Source organism: Bombus bifarius, unplaced genomic scaffold (genome assembly GCF_011952205.1).
Source record: "Bombus bifarius isolate JDL3187 unplaced genomic scaffold, Bbif_JDL3187 scf7180000008194, whole genome shotgun sequence".
In the NCBI taxonomy this organism is placed as follows: domain Eukaryota; kingdom Metazoa; phylum Arthropoda; class Insecta; order Hymenoptera; family Apidae; genus Bombus; species Bombus bifarius.
This window is the reverse complement of record NW_022884502.1, coordinates 467,257-491,696: the sequence shown is the minus strand read 5'-3', so window position 1 is coordinate 491,696 and position 24,440 is coordinate 467,257. Positions and strand designations below refer to the sequence as shown.

Sequence of the window (24,440 nt, the reverse complement as noted above, 5' to 3'; positions counted from 1 at the left end):
GAAACACGCGTGCCGTAAAAATTGAAGTTCCATCGAACGATCTTGGCGAGAAACGCGTTAATTTAACGCAGAATGTGAAACGTTCAGAGCATTTCAGGCGGTAGATGATGAAAAAATACAAAATAGATGAAGAGTAATGGTTGCGCGTTACAGACGGAAGCGTAACGAAGATAAAATCCTTACAAAGCATTGCTCCTTCGTACATTCCGAGCAAATATAAAATGATAGCAACAGCCACCGCGCGTCCTTGATAATTCCTCCAGCAACGTGCTTTGCTCCAGGGACAATTTTATATTTCGATAGCTATTAAAGCGTGACGCAAGATAATGAGCACGTGGGTGATAAAGTCGTCGGTGATTACGAACGATGAATCGCCTCCAGAGACTCGGAAGAAGGATATCAAGAATTAAGGGACAGAAGCTTTCCAAAGACCAAGAATAACAACTAGATTGCTTGGGGACCAGCTATTGCAGTTAACGCTTCGAACGAAACACTGAAATTATTTTTAATGTGCGGAGGAAGCTAAAAGTGTCTGTCCGGTCGAAAAATGTCCTATTCCCCTTAACACATCCGTTGCGTAAGATTTAGATCCACAGCCTTGTTTATAAGTAACAGGGATGTTTCTAAGATGTTTGTAAGATAAACTTGATAAAACGTGACGAAATTATAAAATTAAGTTTCGAAGGATTTTATTAGGACTGGTTTGGTATCTTGGATTGTAAAGTAGAACGTCGTAATAAAAATTATACAAATTATTCAAATTATTCATTAGACAATTAATTGATTAATGCACGTAATATGAAGATTTAAATGGTAGTTATTTTTGTTATTTTATGTTCATTATGAAGGCATCCAATGAATACAATTTTGATGATACAATTTGTTTCATAAACGAAAATGTTATAGATGCAGAACCTTAAGTACTCGCTTTTGTACAGGTTTCCCATAATTGTTTCATTAACAATGAAATATTACGTACTTAATAATTACGTGTGTAACAATCAGATACTTCATAGCAGACGTGTAACTGTTTTAATATTTATGAACACTGGTGTACTTTTGGATTATGCTAGCGGTACCGAGTTGAATTTAGGACATGAACCAGAAAGCTCGAAATTGCGATAAAATATTTCACAGTAATTCGTATGAAACACACATTTTAAGTTTTACGATATAAAAGCATCTAGCGTACGAGAATTATTCGTTAGCGTTCAACGTCGTAGCTAATGAAAATCAGAATCGCGGTGAACGTGTTAAGAAACAAGACGACGAATCGTTCAGAAACTCGACCCAAACGCGTTTTCTTCCAGCATAGCGGATTTTCAGTCGAACGTCGATATTTGTGACGTCCATTCAACGTTCGCCAAAAGTTCTTTCATGAATCTCGAATTTTATTCTGTGTACTTTGTAACGATAGAGTGTTCCAAGATATCCATTCGATGGGAATCGCAATTTGCCATTAAACTGGATATATTCCATGAAAATATCGTTCCTACGTCAGCTGTTGAGTGTCTGAATGTTTCAATACTCTCGGTTGAGAGATAGAAGGAGCGTGATGTCTTTCTGGGTCAGCTGGATGGGATGGTTTAAAAATCAGCGGAACTATTTCACGGCTGGCGGGGCCATTAGGTTGATAAACGTTTAATGAAGTTTTAGAGGTGATAGCCCAAGATTCGCGATGGAATTTTTAGTGGAAGCACTCGGTCCGTGGGAAGAACGTGACTTTCGCCCGTAGCGATTTATCTCGACGGTGAATTGTTATGAATACGCGCATGGAAACACCAGTCGTTCCCATCTTTTAAATTTACATCGTATTTTGTTGCCACATCTCTATGCATAATTTAACTGTTTCAACCGTGATTCGAGTTTCGCGGACCGATTGTGTAAATCGTTCTACGTAATTGTGCTGAGTATCGACATTATTCCTCCTTCTTTTATCAATGTTCGTATTTGCGAATACTTCAATACACCTATTTGGATCTGTTTGATAGAAATGGAAAAATGAAGAATTTTTTTAACGATGAAACCAGGATGAGACAGGAGATATCCAACTGAGTCTTGGTTTCGATTTCTCAATATTAGTAATAACGATTTTTAAACAATCTTTCCTCTTGTTATTCGTTAACGAAGTAAGTGAACATTTCGCTGGAAATCTCACTGCACGATACGTGCTTTACATCCGTGTAATCATTCATAATTGATAACGATCCTCGAAGAATCCTTCTTCTCTTTATACATCGACGAAATGAATAAAAACCGATTTCTTTGGCAAGCTCACTTCATACGTGTTTTACATCCACGTGATCACGCGTACAATCACCAATGATTCTCTATATATTCTCGCCATTCGTCAGGATTCTGGAGCACACCTGGGGAAACATCTTCGTACACATTCTCGTATTTAAGCTCGCCTCACATATTATTACAAGAGAAAATCCACGAAACCAGGCTTAATCTTACTCAGAAGAATACGAAACTCGTCGTTACATTTCCAATAGCAACAAATTTCTCGTTTTACACTTGCCAGTTTATATAGTCCTTGACGATATCTATTCGCCCGAACCTTCTTTACGTTCGGTCACACATTTTCACAGAAGTCTCGTTGAACGTGTGAAAGTGCGGCACTTTCGGGATCGGTCTTCGGACGATGTTTCCCGATAAAGTTGCTTCGCAAATTTTACCGCTTCCCAAGTTTCCGCGAAGATAGCCCCGCTTATATAGAGACAATATAGAGGCGGTAAAATTGAAGACCTCTCTATACGTGGTAGCATCCACGTCGATAAGCTGAAGTAGCCGCGGGCTGAGTTCCGTAAGCCGATCAAACTGGAGTGAGTTTATATCGACGGCGAAGTGTTCGGGTTACTCGGGCTATCTTCCTTCAATCTCACTCTGATAACTTGTTAGCGGTGTTAACTGCTTCGTAAAATTGCTATGGGAAAGTACTTGCAGGCTACCGAAGCCCCGAAGATGTTAATGTCTACCGGTGTGTTGTCTCTTCTAACACGATCTAATCGATATCGGCCATCGATCTGTTTGCCCTCGAAATCTAGTTGTTATTCGCGATTCGTTTGGTCTTTCCGAACGTGCATCCCCTTTGCATGTATGTAGTTTCTCTTTAGATAAGAATATAAAATCTGTATAGGACCGTATATACATATGTACTTAACGCGTTCGTGAAATATACTTTGTGCTCATACGTTTGGAAGAGCGATACGTGTACCTTATCAAGTGAAACTGTTCGAAGCTCGTGAGAAAAGCGAAAAGGAAAGGAAACAATTTTCATGTTGTTCGTGTAAATACGAATAAAAATTAAAATCAAGATAGCAGAAATAATTTCGTAATTATTTGATGGTTTCAAGTAAATTCTACAATTAATTGAAAGTACTTGTTATAAGAATGATAAATAATTATATAGTGTATGTGTGTTTGTGTGTGTGGGAGAGGGGATACGCATGAAAATTGGCAGAAACTCATCGAGTGACTCAATAAAATTCAAAAGTTGCCGCTATTATTCATGATTAGTCTGGATTTATTAAACGTGGCTCTTTGTACATAACTTTTTTCATTATATTAGTAGTAAAAATATTAAAATATAAATTTTTGTTTGTTACAGGTACAGTGCAGTTATCACGATATTTTACAACTGTGAGTCACCAAACAATACAATGTATGTTGTATAACTTTCCAAGCAACTAATTTCTAGTTTCAAAGGATTGCAAGGAAAATCACTAAATATAAAAGTCAATCCGATGATTTAGCCGCTATACGTTGGACGTATTTTTACGAAATCAAATGAAAAAAGAAAGCAACGTTTACAAAGTATTACTCGATCTCTTGCAACAGTAAAATTTGTTTCGCCAGCCCCGTAGCTTTTTAGAGAAATTTTATTATTTCAGTAGAAAGGACGGTAATATTTTTTTTATTTTCGTTCGAAGAGTTTTGTTGGAACAATGCACGACCATTGTCCGGGCGTTATCGTTAATTTACGAGCTCTGGAATCGAATTCTGTCGTTCGCATGGTTTTCGATGTTGTTACACGCCCGATCCTATGGAATATTTACGATACTCGTAGATGTTGTGCGAAACGAGTTTTGAAATTTTTGTGGCCTGCACCAGACAAAATCGAAACCTTCCACGGCTTGGAAAATCCGGAAAATTCTCGCTAAAATACGGTCAATTTGGCGCGAGGCAAGCTGTGCGTCCAAAAACTCAGCTGCTACTCGAAAAAGTAATGAGTTCGTTCCCTAACGAGCTCGTATCATACACGGTGGAATGGAATATCAGTTGGCCACGTCGCATCGACGCGACAGCACACGTTAACTCTTTCACTGTGTAGCAAGACAAATTTTCTTAAAACTATTGTTTTATGTGTCCTCATTTATCTATGTTTACCGTGTCGATTTCATAGTAGATCGTATAATCGTTCTTAAAACAGCTAATACATAATTGTTCGACATGGCAATTATAAGTTTCAATAGTTTATGTTTGTCGATCGTACGATGTACGGATTTAACAGTGAAAGGGTTAATGCATTCACCGTCACTGAGCTTTCTGTTTACGCCACGCCTACACCAACACACGATAAATGTTCTAAAGTATACCACGTAATTACTTACACATTGCCGAGATAGTTATTATTTTTTAATGATACTGAGGAAGCGTAATAAGCAAGTTGCATCGGTAGACGATGTAACACTTTTATTTGTGAAAATTAAGAAAATATTATTAACATCGGCGTATCGCGTAACCGTAATTAATAAACCGTATTAAATTATGGCAAGTAAGTGATAAATTACGCAATGTCCACGGAACGTGGTTATCTCTTTTGCAGGAGTTTTGCAAATTCTCCACCAAACTCTTGAACACACTCTTCGTAACGTCTTTTGCATAGTCGTCTGGTTTATCGTGCGTTCCTATTTTTTTGCTTTGTATTTCGTGACGCTTGTAAAAAGTGGCGACATAAGAGGCGCGGGTGCAAGCTCTATGAAAATACGCTCGCCGATGAATGTGTTAACGCGCGCGCGACTTTATACGACCGCGATACGCGACTGATAATGAATGAAAAAATTATGTAACGCGCTCGCGAGGCAATATGGTGTTGTGGGAGGGAAGAAACGATGTGTAGATTACCGAAGAATGTCTTTTTGCCTAGCCAAGATAAATGAACTGTCTCCTTTCTACGGGGCAAAGTCACGAATCTATGAAAAATGATGCCTCTTGCCGGCTGCCTTAAATGAATTAGGTTCGTACGTGGAGAATCCACGCGTGTACGCGGACGATGAATTGGGAAAATTCAACGATCAAACATCCCCACGTAATTTGTAACGTTACGAACTCTACGATGCGACGTCCAGTGGCGATTAATTGATCGGATTTGCGTCGTCAATAATCAGCCGGTCGAACCTATCGGGATTAAAAAAATGTTAATTCGACATAACAAACTCGTTAATCATCGCCCGGTTGACGGCTATCGTATAAACTGGGTCAAATTAGGATTTACTTCGTTTTGCTTATTTTCCGCGGTATGATTCTCTGTAATCTACATTAATTGATGTTTATAGAAGTTTGATGAGAAAATCGATGATTTTGTCCTTCTTGTATTATTGGATCAATGGCGTAACAATTTTATAAGCCAATCATTAAACGGGTAAAGTTTTATAAACAAGTTTCAGAAAATACTTGTCGTCTGATTATTCTGTTTGACTTTAGTGTATATAAGAAGCTTATAAAAGTCTATAATTTATAATACGTAACTTGAAAATTCATTAATATCATTACTTGGTAAACTAGTATGCAAAAGAGACTTAATCGCGTTTAGTTAGCCGTGTTGTTCCATAAGTTTGAACAAAATTTTATTGACGCGATTGCATTCTATATTCAATGTTATTCAAATATATTCTAAACATCTTTTTGTTGATAAAATAAAAGAGCCAGGTTGGAAAAGAAAAATTCCACGATCACGACAGGTTTAATTGTTCTCAAGGAGAAGTCAATTTCTTTCGCACGCGAACGTACTATAATCGTCGCTTTTCTTCCACATATTTTGTGACCATTAGTTTATACTTAGGGAGCACGTTGACAGTCACGAGACGTCAGAATTACGCGCGAATGAAAATCCCTTTGAAATTCCCTTCTGCGAAAAATGGATATTCTCTTACTACCACAGATTGTCGAATGTGTTTCATTAAGTTTGATAATTGTTGCGTTCTTCGTCATTCGGATTAACCTACAGTGAGTGTTAAAGAGGTGTCTTCGACGGTTTTCTATTTATTAAAAATACATAGTAAAAATGATAACAAAATCCTAAAAAGAAACCCGAAAAAGCTACGAATTATGATAATTATTTGCATACTTCTATACTATCAAATTATTCTTACGTTCTACAAGAGTTTCTATTTTAGTAAAATTAATATTTAATAGGATATCCTTTCTGTCAGATAACTTCGATATCCTGCATCGTTTAGAAAGGTAAAATCGTATAAATAATTGGGTCTGTCGTGATTGTTTTATCAAAATTAAATCGACCAACGCCAGACCAGAAGCAACACTTATAAATAGCAATTTAGGGCAATCTCAGTTACTGAATTCTTAACCTGTACTGTTTATAATTAATTCGAAGAGACTCGGAGAAAACTGGGGAAACTGGGATGTCGATATTCATTAATCGGTGCTCAGGTCCAATCGATATCGATGGCTCGTTGCACCCATCGAGTCACGGTTTAACTTTTTAACTTCTCCGAAGAAACGTGGACGTGCGCGAGACGTCACCGACACAACCAGAAACTTTCTTCCCGGTTAAAGTCATCTTCCATTCTCTTCTTTCTTTTCTCTTCGTCTTTCCTCTTTCCCTCCCCTCTTTTTTTTATTAATTCGGGGCTCGAGCCCGAAACGATTAAAAAGTAATCCCGTATTCTACGAGTTCATCTTAGTTTTTCTTATCGTCGAACTTTCTCGGACGACGTTTGTCAAAGCAAAGGAGAGCCGCGATTCGGTCGATAAGAGGCTCGCAAACTCGACTAGATAGGGAAGGGTAGGAGGGAAAAATTTTGAGCTCATTACAGAAACTTCAAGTTTCTTCGTTTTCTGGGGCCGAACTTCTTAAGATACTGCTCTCCTCTCTTCCTCTTTGTGAACGGCAGCCACTTAAGCATTTATGTAAATTCTTTCCCCTATAGTTGGCTCTTTGATCCATTTCGTTCTCTCTCATCTGTCTGAAAAGGTGACCCAGATATTCTTCAAATCCCGCGACACTTTTGCCGATTAATTTTTTCCATGGTGCAAGTGGTCTCTCCTCCTCTACGGAGCAAAATGGAGCTGAAAGGAATTTTTCGAGTAACCGATGCGTGCAATCGTATCCTCATCGGCAAAGTGCATTCGTCGGAAACGTTCGGCGAAATTCGAAAGGCAGAGGCCAACTGGTTTTTCGTTCTTCGTCGAGTTTTTAAGGTGGAACCATGTCCGGCTAGTTATTTCGTCTTCCATTTTCTCTAATGGCCCGAAACTCGTTACTCATTGTCAGCGGCTGAAGTGGGTAAAGAGACCGCGGAAACTTTTCAAGAGCTGACCATCGGCGTTCCTTTAATTACACCGAGTTTCGAGCACGCTCCTCGTGCTCCATCGTTCCCAACGATCCGAAATTTTGATCACCTTTCAAACGTACGCCACGCTATCCACCACTAATTTTCCGATCTGTCCACCGACGATTCTTCTCCGTGAATTCCATCGTCTCGGCCAACTTGCAGCCTCGGTTAAAGATCAACCAAGTTTCGCAACCATCGAGCCTGGCAATTATTTCACGGAAAATTCCTGGCGTGTTTGCCCAGCAATCGCATTCTTCTCAACATCGTCGCGGAGCATTTCGCGTACATTGGCTGGCTTATTAAGTCTACGCCGGGTACATCGGATTCAGCATGTTCGGCCAAACTTCTTTTCACCTCGAAATCTACGCATCTTTTTTACGTTCGAGTGTTGATCGCTATAACAATCTGTCACGGAGTAGTAGCGTAATTAACAGTTGTTTGTAGCAATAAACTAGTATTAATATAATAATATAACGAACTAGCATAATATTAATAATATAACAAACTAGTATTAACACAGTAAAAAAGGAGGGAAAGATTGCACAATCCTCCTGGTTTCATGAAATCTACAGATTTAATCCAATGGTACGACCAAGCGAATACTCATTTTTCCCCGACGTTGGTAAAATTTAGCAAATCGAAACTGCAGACGTGCATTCTATCGCCGAATTTTTGCTAAGGCGGAGCAAGACTTGGTCTGAACGCACCGTAAAGATTTATCGAAGCGTTTTTGAAGTACATATTACGGAAAATCCGAGAACTTGGCTTATCAATATGGATGCGTTCAACTTCTTGCATAATGGAGAAACCATCCAACGTCTCTCTCGATGTGAACGATCATTAGAGTAGCAGACGTCCGAGAAGAGAGTCGATTAACTGGAATCTCAAGAGTCGACAAACTAATTGAAAGAATCCTTTCCGTTAGCCCTCTGCTGTCCTCTTCTTACGATTTTCCTTTTTCCTCTCTGTCGCTCGAAGTCATCCTTTCTTATCGTTTTCGTTTTCTACGGGAAAGTATCACCGATTTTTCCTCGTTGCTCGATCGAAACCAAATAATCCCTGTGAATTATCTTCGCTGTTTCGAATGTTAAAGACGGGAAGAGTTTCTCTGCCAATGTTGCTTCCAAGTAATTGTTTTACAAGATTTTCGACAGCCACTCTGATAGATCAATGATCTCCCTTGCGATGTGCTGCTTTTTCGTGCCGAATGCACTGCAGCACTAAGCTGATTGTTCTCGTCGTTGTGTCAGACACGTGTCAAGCGGCTGAAATTGAACGATTTGTACGGTTTTTCATTCGGGGCGTTTAACGGGGTGCGGAGGTCGCGTTTCGTTTAACAGAAACACCCACGACCATAAGTATTAAAAGACGGAAAACAAAGCGTGAAATACTATTAGGAAATTATTACAAGTCTTGAGAATCGTTATTTCGTTTCGATTAGATGCAACGTTGATTAATAGACACCAAGTACATGCTAGACAATTTTTTACATCTTCGTTGCTGTACGATTATTAAAAAGCAGCGTTATTTTAACGAGCAGTAACGAAAGAACCGAGACATTTCCGATCGTAATTAGCTGAGTCAACTGCATCTAAGTTCGTAGTTAGCACAAACAGCATGGTGCAGAAAATTCAGGCGAAGAAACTAAATCCTGTTATAACCTCCGTAACAGCACAAGCTCATGGAAGACCGAGTGGAATTAAGCTAATCATTATTGGCCGGCAAATATTTGGCAAACTGTCCATCTCGCTTCTATCCAGCATCTCTAATTTGCCTTCTACTCGAGCTTCTGTAATTGGGGTATAGTCTGACTAATTAGTAGCCAAGAGATGCTACCTGTGATCACTATTCTGGTGATCTTTCTCTCTCTCTCCCATTCTCTCTCTCCCTCTCTCTCTCTCTCTCTCTCTTCGAACGAGTCGCAAATATTATTTTAGAAACATCTTTTTCCACTGTTTGTCTGCCTTCAAGATGGATGTTGCCGTTTCTCAGGAATCGTTTTCGTGTACGAATCCACGAATCGTAGTTACATTGTGTGCAAACGTGTGCGTTTCGAGAAAACACAAAGCCACTTCTGAAAACTGTTCAAACATCGCACTTTACTCGGTCTGGGAAAACTCGGTTTTATTCTGATTTCTTTACATGCGTGTAGCTGGATCCCGATCACAGTCGCAACTTTATATTCTGCATAAATTCTTCGTCATCGTTTCCTCTTCCTTTTTTCCAAACTGTTTTGCTTTGTAACCTGTTTTCGTATCGGTGGGTAGAAAACAAACGCTCGGAGCAGGCGCGAACTTCTGTGCGATTTCAAAGAGCAGACTTCCAAATTGTGCGAGACCAAAGAACGTTGTTATATGTTTCTGAATTTCGTAATAGCAGATTGCTTACTTATAAGTATAAAACGCGAATATATATATCCACAAATCGTTTAACGATTTGTACTAGAGATAGAAATATACAAAGCTGAACAGCTGGAATGGAAAATAAAGGCAGACTACATATCATGCTTTTTCAACGAGCACTCAAAGATTTAGCTCCGTTGTCTTCTCCATATCATTTTCACTGAATCGTATTTTTTAATATTCAAAAATATCTCAAGTTTGAGGAAAATACGAAGGAATCGTTATCAGTATGCGTGACTCTCCGTTTCAGTTTTATATATTATAATACTATTACTATATTAGTATATTACTTGAAACGTTAAAAGCCCTTTTATGAGTTGAGCAAAATAGCAGTAATATCTCCTTTCATAAATATAAATATTCAGAAAGTGCAGCGCGGTACTACTTGTCTATATATTCGTGAAACATCAAAAGTCTTTTCGCTAGTTGTTCGAAATAGTAACATCCCTTCTTAAGAATATAAAAATTCAAAAATTATAAAAAGGTTAATGATTCCAGGCAGCTCGACGAACCCTCTTCGCGTTGTTTTAAATATCTATTTATTTCTATCTCTGTACTGCCAATAATTACCAAAAAGAATAATCCTATACATTTTCTTTGCCTCTGTGTTCATTTCGGTCTCCATTAAAGAACCAGAGGGATACTTTGGAACGAGTCGTCGCCGAGAACGTCAGGTGTTCCCACCATAAAGCGGCTTATCGGCTTGTTATTTATGCACAACCGTCCTTCTCACTGAAATCATTCATTTATTGTAACCGTGTACACGCGCGGGAATATCGCTTCGTTACTCATCCTGTTCGAAACGTCGCGTTCTGCCTACATCCCACGCGACAAAAGAAACGAGGAGGATCGCTTCCCCGCGTCGTCAGCCTGCTAAAACCGACGTAAACATCCATCGACGTTTTTCCTCGTTTCCGCGTCGCATCCGTTTCCCGTTGCTTTTCTATCTTCTCTGCCGTACCCTGGTCACCCATTCCCTGTCTCTGGTATTTTTGTTGCCGTAAATTGCGACTGTCTGGCGCGATGTTTGCTCCAGCATAAAGTGATATTTATGTATATATCCGTTCTATCCGTCGTCGCTTCCGGTTCCTGTTGTAGACGCGATTATGGCGTGGTGTTAAGACGACCAACGGTCGGCTAAAGAAATTAAAAGCAGCTGGACGCTGCAGCATTTAGGCTGCATTGTCCTGGGTCGTAAACGAGCACGTGAGTGTATTGCGCTCTGGCGGACCGTTCGCATTGTCGTATTCAGCTTTGTTCGAGAACGTCGTGCTCACGGACAGTGTCGTTTCTGCACATGGTTGAAACTCGCGTTAACGCGCTGGTGGAAACTCGAGGCCCAGGACAAACCTGTCGCGACGAACGACGCGGAGGTTCATGAAACTTATTGAGATACGTGTAGTTTTGTGTGCTACACTGGATTAGTCGCGTAGTAGTGACGCACATATATGAGTATGTGCGTGCGCAACGTCTGGTAAAACAGAAGAATGCAAATGTTCCGTACGCATGGTGGAAAAGAAGATGCTGAGACAAAAGGAGTGCCGAGACGCGTGCAATCTACGTATCTACGAATATCGTGTTAATCACATGTTAGATAAATATGAAACTATTTTAATATCATTTCTACATGTAATGCGAGTGTTTCCATACATTTATTTAAGCGACTAAGATCCAAAATTCCCAAGAAAACTATTAGGTTGTTCGAAAAGTTTCTTTCGTTCTATGAGGAAATAATAGACGCACAACGTTTTTTCTTTTGTATTATTTTGTCGTATTACGTACGATCCATTTTGTTCTGTTGAGATAGACACCGTGACATTTCACAGACGTGGTTTCACGTTTCTATGAAGGTGCATTGTTGTAAAAAAACGTTTGCGGAAGAAAGACACTTTCCAGACAACCTAATACTACTCGTTCTGTTTATGAGTAGGAGGTACCTGGTGATGTGTATGGGGAACGCGATAATTGGTTTAGATTGACAAGGAAAGGATTAGAAGGAGAAACTTGGATTAGAAAGAAGTGAAAGGATTTGACAGTGAAAATTACTGATTTAGGATAGAAAAAATTTCCAGGAAGGATGAATAAACAATTATTCGTGATGATATCTTGACAAATTCATTGTTGAAATTTGTGTACATATCAAAGTATATTAGGGTAAAATAGTAGGTATAATGAGGTATATTAAGTAGGAAACTGGGTGAAAAAAAACTAGCAACACTAATGCCAAGATTGATTAAAGGATAAACGATAAGTGTCTTTATTTTTGGTGTCAAATTTTAATGTATAGTGTCCTCTTTACAATTTCAGCTGAACAAATATCTACTGTTAATTGCTATTCTTAACAAATTAATAAAAGGACGGTTCTTCTTATAGAATAAAACGAAATTTGATCTTAAAGAGACTAAACGTTTTAGTAATTTTGTAATTTCCCAGGTTTATTTCAATTCCTTTACGTTCGTAATGCTTAAAAGGATAACTGTCCTAACCAATCGTCGTTTTCCGGTCTTGAAATTTTAGAACTCGGTCTGTTTGCTTTTCGAATAATTTATCAATTGGTCCGAGGCAAAGGGATAGTGTCAATGTAATAAATTTTATACAACTACGGTGCACTTTGTTGCAGGGGAAGGAGTTCCCGCGTTCGATTGGAATGAAAAATTTTTCGACCTGACTTCTCTCGTGACGACCCGTAGCCCGAAATAAATTCGAAAGAGGAAATCGATGGTCGAAACGGAGAGCGCGCTGTGGCCGCAGTAAATGTTGACCCTATGCCTCAACTTTTCTAATAATACTGCGTTTCATCAAGTTTTCCCACCTATTTTCTCTCTCTCCCTCTCTCTCTCTCTCTCTCTCTCTCTCTCTACCATTTTTCCGAGCCAAATAACTTTCGATATTATTTTCGTTGAACTAATTTCGATGAGCTTCGTGATAGTTTGAAATGAGTCAGAGTTCTCATTACACAGTGAGCTAATGCACAGAGTAATGGTAGCGATTAACAGGTAACTACGGTTTTAAATCCTTATTTTATTAGATTACTAACTTTCCTTGGGCATAGGAATGCATAAATTTTGATATTCGACCATTTTATTAAGTTGTTCAGCGCGTCGTTTTATTAATATATAATTTTAATGCGTCTGTTATATTTCTAAGGAAAGGAAAATTTTATTCTGTTTCGTGAGTTTTTAAACATTGTCCGATATTTGTTTAAATGGATGGTCAGTTTTTGAAAACCAGTTAATAGAAAAATTGAATTCTCCTTTTAATTCAAGCTGCCCAGATGAGGGAAAAATTAAATTATTTCGGAAAACATCACACGAAAATGTCAGCGTATCTGGGTTACCATTTAACTGCAAAATTCAAATTTAATAAATGCTCCACAATTCCAACTATGCTGATTTTAATCATTGCAAACATAGGTATCATATAATTAATTTTTAACAGAAATAAAATGAAACGTAAAACGATCGTTAAGTTCTAAATAAAAGAATTGTTATATTCAAGAATTTCCAGCGCCAAGTATACTTATCTTTCCCAGTTAATAGATTAATTATTCGCGACCCAGTAATAAAGAAGCGTAGAGCGTCAGGAATCTCGGACAAGCGATCTCAGCATCTAAGTAAATTAATGCGAGCTTAACAAAAATAGGGAACAAGCCAAAGAGAGCACTCTAATGATAAACAAAAAGCAAAATTTTATTATAACGCCGGAAGAGCTACCAGCAATGGAAACAGGAGACAGTATCATAAAAAGTATACGAAATCTGTGAAAACGTAACTTTAGACGAGATGGAGTTGAACTACAAAGTTGACAATGTGAAACGCGATACATACGAACTGTGCGCGACTAACTGGATGCTTTTTAGGAGGTCACTATGTCATGGAAGCAACCATACTCGCAAGTTTCCTCGTCATTGTCGATTTTTATCTTCCGTTGAAATAACTTTTGATCTTTATGACGCTTGCTCGTCGCCGCAACGCTTCCTCATCGCTGCAACGCTTGCCTCGCTTGATTTGTCTCTATCAACCGCGCAAATAATTGCGATGTCACGCGTTAATTCTGCACGAGTATTATTCGAGTATTAGACTGAAAATAAAGGATGCATTACGATCCGTATCGTAAACCCGATAAACTCTAGCGTGTCGAGATACTTGCAACAGTAGCCGGACGTTTATCAGAGTGACGGGGTCTGAAACAATAGTCTTGTGTACATATAAATTAGCTCCATGTAAATTCGCTCGAGCGGCTTTTCATCGAGGGCGACAGTTATTTATCGGAGACACCTATGCTACACTCTCTGGCCACCGAATTAGAACTACACGCGGAAACGTTACTTGTCTAATGTAAGAAGAAGAACGAGTATACGCATCGATTACGTCAGACGAATAGCAAATTGTTCTTGGTTGCTCGCGTTATTACTAAGTACCTTGGCGATTATGTGTCTGTAGCAATTATTTATTCAATTTATTACTAATACATCGTATCAAAGAGAATCCAAGTTACTTCGCCTGCTAACTCATCGTCGACTATACTATTCGATTCGGATACAAAAACCCGGAATGTTTAGTAAAATGATGAGAACACAGACTATATGACACGGTAGTGCATATGAAGCAAATTGGAAAGAATGCGAGCTGTAATAAAAGAAAAAAGGAGGCAAAGTATTTAAACGCTTACCCTGTGAAATTTTTATGAATATGTTGCATGTTTTTTTTATTATTATTTAATTTGTACTTTACAATTTGTCCAGCCGCACATTTGATAAATTTTTCCAGCTTAATTGCTAAATAACACGTGGTTAGGTACCCCTAGAGGAATAACATCTTCGAGTTTGACTATTTTATTTCTTTAGTGAGGTCAGTGGCGTGTGTAACTTCTTAAAATTCCATTACTACTGTAACTCTAAGGGATTACCGTCGTTATCATATTGCTGACATTCGCAACCAACTTGAAATCCTCATTCAATGATCAGGACGGCCGAAGCATCCAACACACGTACTGCTATTCGTGCGTTGCAATTTCATAGATGCATCGGTGTGCTTTATGCCAGACGAATTGCAGGCCTTGCAAGTACGTATCCGCTTTTACGATACGCCGCGATTGCGTCGAAACGCAATTTTCCTGAAACTTCCTCCACCTCGATTGATGTAGACGCGTGAAACCCAGAGTTGTTTGTTTTCGGTCAGAATATGGCAGAGGAGAGCGAGAGCTGATGGTTTCTATGTGTTTATACGCTTGGAACACGAGCGGTGGAGCGGGTTATCCTCGAAGAAGGTCCTCGGGTTGCAGTCTCCTGTCTCTCCCGGCGCTTCTCGGTTTTAGATTACAGTCTTGAGCAAGCGTCTCGTCTCTCGCTCGCAGCAGGAACAACCGGCGTATCTCGTGTTGCCTCCCCGAACGGAACCGCCATTTGCCGAATTATAAACAATACGTTGCAGGCTGCGTTTGACGGCCGACAGACAAATAGCTGTGCCGCAGCATGTGGGCCCTGGAATTAGAAATGAAAGGCAGAATGAGCGAAACGTGCAGGCGCCTGCACCGCTTTCACGGCGGGCTCGACCATGGAGATGAAGTTTCTAATTACGGAATTACAGACTATATGACCACAGACCTTCCGAGGAGACTTATTACCTTGGAAAATTATTATGAAACGAGTATATTTCGAGTTGCACCTATAAAAGTTACGGCGTAGATCAAAAGGCATGCTGTGTTGAAAATTATTCGAAACGCAAATAGGAATCGGTGGTTTATTTTACGTGCATCTGCCAACTGTTTGCTGGAAATTTGGCAATGCTCGTTGGTAGAATTTCACTGTGGCTATCCTTCCGACGAGCTAAATATTTTAAATTGCTGTTCTACACTGACGTAATCCTTAAAATCCTTCAAATTTAACGGTCAATTACGAAAATCATATGACTATATAAAATCATATTTCTTACTATTTCGTTCCACGCGTGTTACAGACGATTTTATAAATCACATGCAGATTTTGAGTAGATTTCTCAGAGTACTCTGTCTAATTCAATTTTTTCGACAGGATTTACTTCCAAAATCTATCCAAGCGTCAATACACGATTATTACAATTTACTATATTACCGTCATTCTCTCAAATAGATCTAACAATATCTTTTCTTTTTACACATATCGAATTGCTGATTGATCGATCGTTTTTTTCGATACCTCGGATTACTTTTCGCGTTTCATACGAAACCAGCCGGTGTCCTAATATTTACGAACGGAGATGTATATGGAGTTGTTGCAGTTTCGTTATTTTATGTAGGTTAACAGGCAGTTTGGAGAAGGAATGGCCGGAAATGGCCAGTTTTTCAGCGAGTCAGGCTAGCACTGTTTACGTCGGGAAACTCGAAAAGCTCTGGTGAGCGGGGAGGCTCGATGGGGGGAAGAGGATTTAAAGGATCGCGGCTGGGAGGGTCGTGCAAAGGATTCGCGCGCTCGATTGAACTCACAGTAGTCTCTTCATCTTTTCGTACACGCCTGTCTATTTATCTACTTCTTGGCCTCCTTCTTTGCATTCGAAGACCTTGTTATTTCTTTGAAATGGCTTGATATATGGGACGACTTAATATCGCGCGTCAGTTCATTCAGAAACGAATGCCTCTTGTCTGACTAATGCTCGAGCTTTTCCCTTCGCGCGATGCGCGCACTTGCCATTGTTCAAAATATTTCCGTGTTGCCGTAACTTCATACCTTTCGAGCTCGAGAGATACGCTGCAGAGAAATTCGGGTATTCGTATTAACGTTCGCGCTGTTCTATCTCTTTCGTTTATCTCTTACGTCGCTTTTTCCTCGGGAAATTGTGTTCTCGTTGCCTCCGTGAGTTTCAAAGTTTCGCGAGGTTTGTTTATATTTCCCTTTTGGTATTTTAACAGAATATCGTAATTAATAGGAAGTGTTAGCTCAATGCTATGGTATATCTAACGAGCGAATATTTGTTCTTGTTTCGCAGCTTTGTTAAAATTTTTCATTTGCTGTCATGAAGTGCCTGTTCCTTTCTTCTTCTCTCCTTTTTTTTTTTTTTAAATAAAGAAGTTGATTTTAACGCAACGCTACTATATGTCCAATAAATAAGCGCTCTTGTCTCGTAGCTTTTATAGAATCTTCAATTTGCTACCTCGAAATGTCTGTCCCTTTTTTTAAATAATAAAATTGCAATGTCTTCGTGAGAGCTACATATGTTACCTGTTAGACGTTTATTATTTTACGATCGAAAAGACGTCAAACATTTGATCATTGATATGGAAACACGGTAGGCATATCATCATTCTAATTCCTGGAACTAAGACTAGCGTTATAATGTACCTATAACAGTTCCGCTAGTAGTAAATGACAAAAGATACGAAAAAGTAGAGCGAATAAAAGTTGCACATTTTCTAAAGAGCTAACGGAGGAAATTTTGTTAATTATTTATTTGATCTACAAAGTGTATCAGTCTCTGAAGTTTCTCTAAAAGGTCTACGTATAAGTAGACATACGTTAAACTTCCAATTTCTTATACACCATGAGATTATCGTCATTAATAAAGATCGTTAATGCATCTCTTTCCTCTTTATAATTAACTTTTCAAACTTTCTACAAGAGATAACAACCAGCAACCGGACGGTTGTGATTTTTTTTGCGTTTTCCCTATCTCCTCCACTTCTTCGTTCATTTCTTCTTGTAATACGGGGCAATGGAGTTCCGGCAAGCGACAGAACGTGTCCGCTGGAAAAGTAAGTTCGCCAGCGTCCGTTTGCCACTGTTCAGATAGCGGGAAATTGAATTTTCGTCCTTGACGCGCTAGCGCACGCGACAGAAGGTGACTGTGCAGGTCCTCGAACGTTTCCGACCCTTATCGCAGAGATGGCTCTCGGTGTTCGTTTCGAATCCGACCGCGATCTCCATCGATGATCGAGATGAACGGATCCTTGATCTAAGATTTCCGTTTCCGGTTTGATTTCCGGCCGAGGACGCTCTGGATATTTGATTAGCGGATGCCGCGGTATTTTACACTTGAACGTCAAGCCACCGAGATCGATTCTCATTTTCCAAGCGTGTCGAAGCTTTCTACGTTTTCGATATTCAAATGAGACCGCAATGGAGTTTTCTTAATGCAGTGCAGGAAGATTGTCGACATCTTTCACGAGTTTAAAATACGAACGTCCCGCGTATAATACGATACTTCCGCAACACGATTTCAACACGGCTACAGGATTGTGAAAAGAACTTCTTTCATAAATATATAAACATCTTTTAGTATGTAAATATGTATATGGTAGTTTTAACAAATGTTACGCTGTTTGGAAAATTCGTAGCGAAGGTTAAGAAAGATTTAACTAGAAGTAGACCGCTTGTCATTTGTAACTACGCAAGTCATCTTTCGGAAAAACTTTCGTCCTTTTCGGTGGTGAACTTTTAGGTAGCTTTTACAGTCTTCTAGAGTGTTTCATTTCTTGGCTATGTCTTTCAAGCGAGTTCCGTAAAGTCCATGATGTATAAGAATGAAGCTAAATTAGATAGAGATGAACAGCTCAGATAACGTGCAGCATTTTTTCGATGTATAAGGCTTAACATTGTCTAACCGTAAAAAAGAAACTCCTTTTAATTCTCCTTAATGTGTTTTATTATATGCATTTAAAAGTAGTATTAGTTGAAACATTTCGTAATAAGAACACCGCAATCTTTCCGAACAACGAACAAATTAGAAAATGAAATTGAATTGAAGGTTCAATGTTAGGATACTGAATTAAAACGATATGCTGCAGTGAGTGATTATATTTGAAAATATATATATATATATATATATATATATATATATATATATATATATATATAAAATTTCATATAGATTTTGGATGTAATTATTCATCTATTGATTAATACGCACTCTCTACACGATAGATAGCAAAATAGTAAATACATAGTGATTCATCTATCATCGTGACAGTTACAAATCTTAACAATATGTTGTTTTCGACGTGGTCGTATGACGTACGAGCTTCGTGAAAGAGTTAATGACAGAAGAAGAGGCTTTCTCTCAAGTTCCAATCTTCCAATCTTCTCTTACGCTCTATCACGAAGAGTCAAAGGTTTTTTTTTATTATTTAATTTATACTTTACAATTTATCCAGCTTGACATTTGGTTAATTTTTCTAACTTAATTGCTAAATAACACGTGGATGGCTACCCCTAGCGGGATATCATCTTCCAGTTTGACTATTTTATTTCTTTAGTGAGGTCAGTGGGGTGTTTTCTTTTTAGTCTTCTTTCTATGAGAGTTTTGCTCGCTTCAGCAGCCAGCTGATTTGAATGTGTTGCCGTTCTTCCCTCGTATTTTTCTGCGTACCTGTCAATTTCTTCTTTGATCGTTGGTATTTTTAAGTCTTTGCGTATATCCTCGTTTCTGACATACCATGGGGCGTTCACTATTGCTCTCAGTATCTTCGATTGTAGCTGTAGTTTATTTATGTGGCTCATTGCTGCTGTCCCCCATAGTGGTATTCTGTACGTCCAAATTGGTTTTATCATCGTTTTGTAGATTTTTAGTTTATGTTCTATGCTGAGTTTAGAGTTTCGACCAATTAGCCAATACATCTGTCTTCTTTTTATCCGTATTTGATCTATAATTGATTTAACGAAGAGTCAAAGGTGAGCGCGCAATCGCGAAGCTAAAACGATCGCCTTTGCTGAGATAAAATATTTAGACTGGCTGGATTCATTTACGACAATTACATTTCTTCGGAGCGACGCGTAACATTGCCATGCTACCGCAAATATGTCGATCTTCAGTAGCGGCAAAACTCGTGGCATGTCCCGTTAAATTCTCGGTCAAATTTCCGCGAACCTTCTATCCGTGTCGGTTAGCCGAGGTACGCGTCCCTCGACGTGGCAACCGCACTTTACTTAATGCAATTAATGACTCACTTAAACGTCTTGCTTCGTCGCAAGTCCGCCGTTTCCCTTTAAATTGTACATTCCGCCCTTCTCCGCCCTCGACCTCCGAATTTCCGTCTGAATCGATAAGTCCCGGCGGTCCTTTAGTTTCGTTGTTAACGAGAGCCTGCGGAGTAATTAGTGATTCATGAATTGCAAAACCGAGTGCTTGCCGCCTCGCACCTCTTCTTTCGTCCGTTCTGTTCCCCGCAGACGATTCGGCAATCGTGGAAATTGCGCAACGATGAAAAATAATGCGAACGATTATTCGATTCGATTAAAGCAAGCGCGGTCAAATCATATAGCGTTCCCTTGCATTTTCAAGGGAACTGGCATTTTCGAATCGAATCTGCTTAGGATGCAACGGCGAATTTGTATTAGGAATTCCGTTTTGGCGTGAAATTAATAGACATATACATTGTACGTACATACAGACGAGAATCACGAGTATATGTATACTGTACGTGAAATGAGGTTTGTATAGTATCGGTTCATCTACGGATTTACCTGTACGTTTATTATTAATTTGTATTCATACGTACTTTGTATCTTCTCAATCAATCTTCGATTTATGCAGCACGCGTGTAAGAGTTTTTGAATAAATTTCGTTCAGGTGAGATGCGAATAAAACGCCTTTGACTGTCAGTGTAGACAGCGCGAGGCCAGAGATACGTAAAATTTATTTCTTCGTTAGAAGACTTAGAGAAAATTAGATAAACTTGAAGAATCATTAGTAGAGAGGCAGGTGTTCATGGAAATTCAAATTCTTATGAATGTATTCAGAGGAATAGAATCTAGGCAGTGGTTCGTTCCGGATATTTTATATATTTCTTCATGTTATATGCTGTGTGTGTGTTTTCTTACGCCTTTAAATTTTCCATAAATGTATAGACACTGGTAGTCTAGCGATAACGCAGGCTAAAATTCGCGGTCAGAGTGCAACGTAACACAGACTTGCTACAATACAGTCGCTTCAAGACAAATTCTCTTAGTCTGTAGGTTGTCGGAGTCAGTTTCGTGAATCACGAACGCTGCTTGTTCGCTCGCGATGAATTTTCTTGTATCACTCCAGGAAAGGCGTCTTCGCGATATTGTCACGACAAGAAGCTGCTTGTCAAGAACTTTGGCGAACTTCAAACAGTGGCAGAACTCCCTGGTGCCTACGCGTAATCCCTAATCCCGTTTTCTCGATGCTCCTCAATGTCATAAGCGCGATACTCTGCCGGTGAATCGTTTGACTCCTTAACTTGATTTCTGCAGCACTTACGTTGAACGTCTAATGATGAAGCTTGCGCATGTTTCAGCATTATGTATAACAGTTACATTATCTCTTATGACAATGATCAGAACGAAAACCTGTTCAAAGATCTTTGATCCTTTGATGTGGAACTTTCGTTATATAAAATTACGCACAAATATACGTAGTTCGTGCAAATGGTATTTGTCGAAGATGAAACTTTGATGGAATATGGTTAAACAATTTATTAAGATAGATGCGTTAACTCGTCACTGGAATTCTTCATTTTTCTCGTGGGAATAATACTTACGAATCCTTTAATCTTTTTCACGTCCACTCATTTCTGTCACAGTTATATTTGCAATTCGGCGAAAGATAAGTATAGTATGTAGGTAATTTGATGATTCGATAACAGTGCAAGGAAATATACATGATCCAGAAAGATCTTGTCAACTATCACGCTTCATCTGCTTTGTTATTTCTCGTCCACGAGTATTTTACGATTCGTAATGATAGGATATACGACCTTAATGGCTAGCAATCGAGCAATTGTTCAAGGTGCTGGCATCCAATCGGTCGGAATATGGATTCGTCGACGCTATTAATCAAGTAGCCGTTCACTATCAATCATTCAACAAAATCAATCTGAATCACGCAAACGCAAAATTATTGCCCCGCTTGCAGCAATGTCTTCATCTATATTGCTTGATTAAGACTCATCGATTAGTTCAGTATCGTCTGACACTTGGGTCCTCGATGCACATGACGTAGTGCGTTCTGGCTGATCGTCACAGTTATATTAAATATAATAGAATAATCGATTATTAGGTTCGAATATATTCTGAAATATCCATTTCTAACGTGTCTTCTTTCATTTCGCCGCAGAGACAATTTCGGTTAACTTTCTATTCACGCGGATCGTATTATTAGGTCGTCCGAAAAGTTTCTTTCGTTTTATAAGAAAATAATCGGTGCACATTTTCCCTTTTATATTATTTTATCGAATTACGTATGATCCATTTTGTTCTATCAAAGTAAAGATCACAACGTTCGACAGATTGGGTTTCACGTTTGTATAAAGATGCGTTGTTGCAAAGGACGTGTCTGTAAAAGAAAGACACTTCCCGGACAACCTAATATTTTACATTAAAATGAACAAGAAAATATATAATTGATTTTCTACTATCACATTCCGCAAAATACGATATCGCAGCCTTGCGTGAAAAGTGACACAAGTCGAAGAATTACGAACCAAGTTTACCAACGAAAAATTAAAACCTAGTTTACGAAGAAGAAGCTGGCAAAACAGGTTCGAGCGATCTTTTTCTTTCATTTTCCTTAAGCCTGGAAAACCACCCTTCTCGTCAAGGCGCGACTAATAACAAGACGCAGTTCTGATACACTGCACAGTGGTAGAAAAGCCAGTAAGGGCGACATAACTGCTCTGTACCAGCCAAATTACGAAGGTGGACGAGTAAGATTTTCATAATTAATCGAGGGGTGTCTCTGCGACATCTTCATAGTGATAATTGGAAAACCGCGTTTCTCGAGTTGTGTCACCCTTCGCGTTAACTGCAAGGGTGCGATATGTATTAGGTTGTTCGGAAAGTGTCTTTCTTTCGCAAACGTGTTTTTTACAACAGTGCACCTTCGTACAAATGTGAAATGTCGCGGTGTTTATCTCAACAGAACAAAATGGATCGTACGTAATTCGACAAAATAATATAAAACAAAAAACGTTGCGCGTCTATTATTTCCTCATAAAACGAAAGAAACTTTTCGGGCAAACTAATATTATACGATGTGCATATTTTTACACAATCGCCATACAAACGGTTTAAAGATATTTTCCCTGTGTATAAAGGTGACGATAGTGAAAGGCCATTTGGTTGTTATGAAAAGGGTCTGCTGTACAAAAAAGATTCAGAGATGCTAGTTTATCAGGACAGAGAACGAAGATGGCTCTTAAAGGACAGAGATGGAACGGTTGTAATGGCTGCCACAAGGTTACCACATCAGACAGCAGTTGGGCCCACCTTTCTTCCCATTTCCATAGCTATTCCATTACCGAGCAGTTCTGAGCCGACCTTGTAATCTAATAACTAATCTTGCCAGGGCGCGCAGCCTCGGCTGTGCCACGTATTTCGGGACAAGTTGTGCAACGCCAGCTGGGCAAAAATGAGAGGATGAGGCTTGGGCACACGAGACCGACGGTGTCAAATAAGCAGACAGAATATAATTGACTGCATCTGCATAAACGAAATTCTCACCGTCCGTTTTCGTTTCCCGGCCGTCGCGTTTCTCTCGACCCACAGAGCCGCGCCCTTTCCCCTTCCTAAGAACAACGATACGTTCAGAAGCGTATAAAAAGACAACAGGGAACATTTCTCTCGCGGTTCTTTCGTAACCTCGCTAAGCAATTTTCATAACTCACTGTCAGCGGCATTCTTGAAAGCCTGTACGCAGTAGCATTCGTCTCACGTGCTACGTCACAACGTGTGCGTCCGGCATTTCTCGTGGTGCTGCAGAAATTCTTTTCATTGCGTGAGATTAGCTCGATGCAAATTAGTTGCAGAGATTACCTGTATAACTTTTGAAATACACGTCAGACGTTGTGGTTATTTGCTAGTTAATTTTCATTCTACGCGTTGCACGTGTAAGTACGAGCCCTTTTTCTACTCGGGCCATTCTAGACCCCATTGTATCCATCCAACGTTAAAAGATTTCTTCAGTTTGGACGAAATACGAAGGAAGGGTTATTGCTGCACGTGATTCTTCGTTTCAATTTTGTGTATCGATTCAAACGCGTTACACAATTATTTTATGGTAATACGATCGTATTATATAACAATATTCCATTTGCCTTTTTCAATAACAAGCGATGGATTGGGAATTTTGCTACGGATGAATCGCGTCTTTATGAACTTATGGCTTGTGATATGTGACTTATGGCTTGAAATGTTTGGAAGATACCTTCTACAGAAAGTATACTTCAACTTTTTAACCAACTGTACACGTACCACAACTTTTTAAAATATTGCTCCATGTTCTGCAACTTATCCTACACGGGCTATCTAATAATTTGATTTTACCCAGTTTCGAATGAAAAATGAAAAGAAGAACTAAGTTGAAAGATGCATACTGTAACAAAGGTGGATATTCATGGTCCTCATAGGCGAACAAGGTCTGGTCATAGAAAGTCGTAAGAAATGCGAGGATCTCCAAATTGTTGAAGTGGAACGCGGATGTTTGAGGTAACGACGGGAAGATTCGCGGAAGTAGGGCCGGTACGCGTG

At 39.2% G+C, this 24,440-nt stretch overlaps 1 protein-coding gene and 1 long non-coding RNA gene across 2 annotated transcripts in view; one reads left to right on the top strand and one right to left on the bottom strand.

The window, feature by feature from the left end:
• The window catches only part of LOC117209904 (complexin), a 320,967-nt gene that overhangs the window by 47,879 nt on the left and 248,648 nt on the right, over nt 1–24,440 (top strand). The window lies entirely within an intron of this gene.
• Nucleotides 14,824–24,440, bottom strand: part of LOC117209905 — a 206,591-nt gene continuing 196,974 nt past the window's right edge. Inside the window, exon 4 of the long non-coding RNA XR_004488006.1 lies at nt 14,824–15,464. This is a non-coding gene — a long non-coding RNA (uncharacterized LOC117209905). The remainder of the gene's footprint in view (nt 15,465–24,440) is intronic.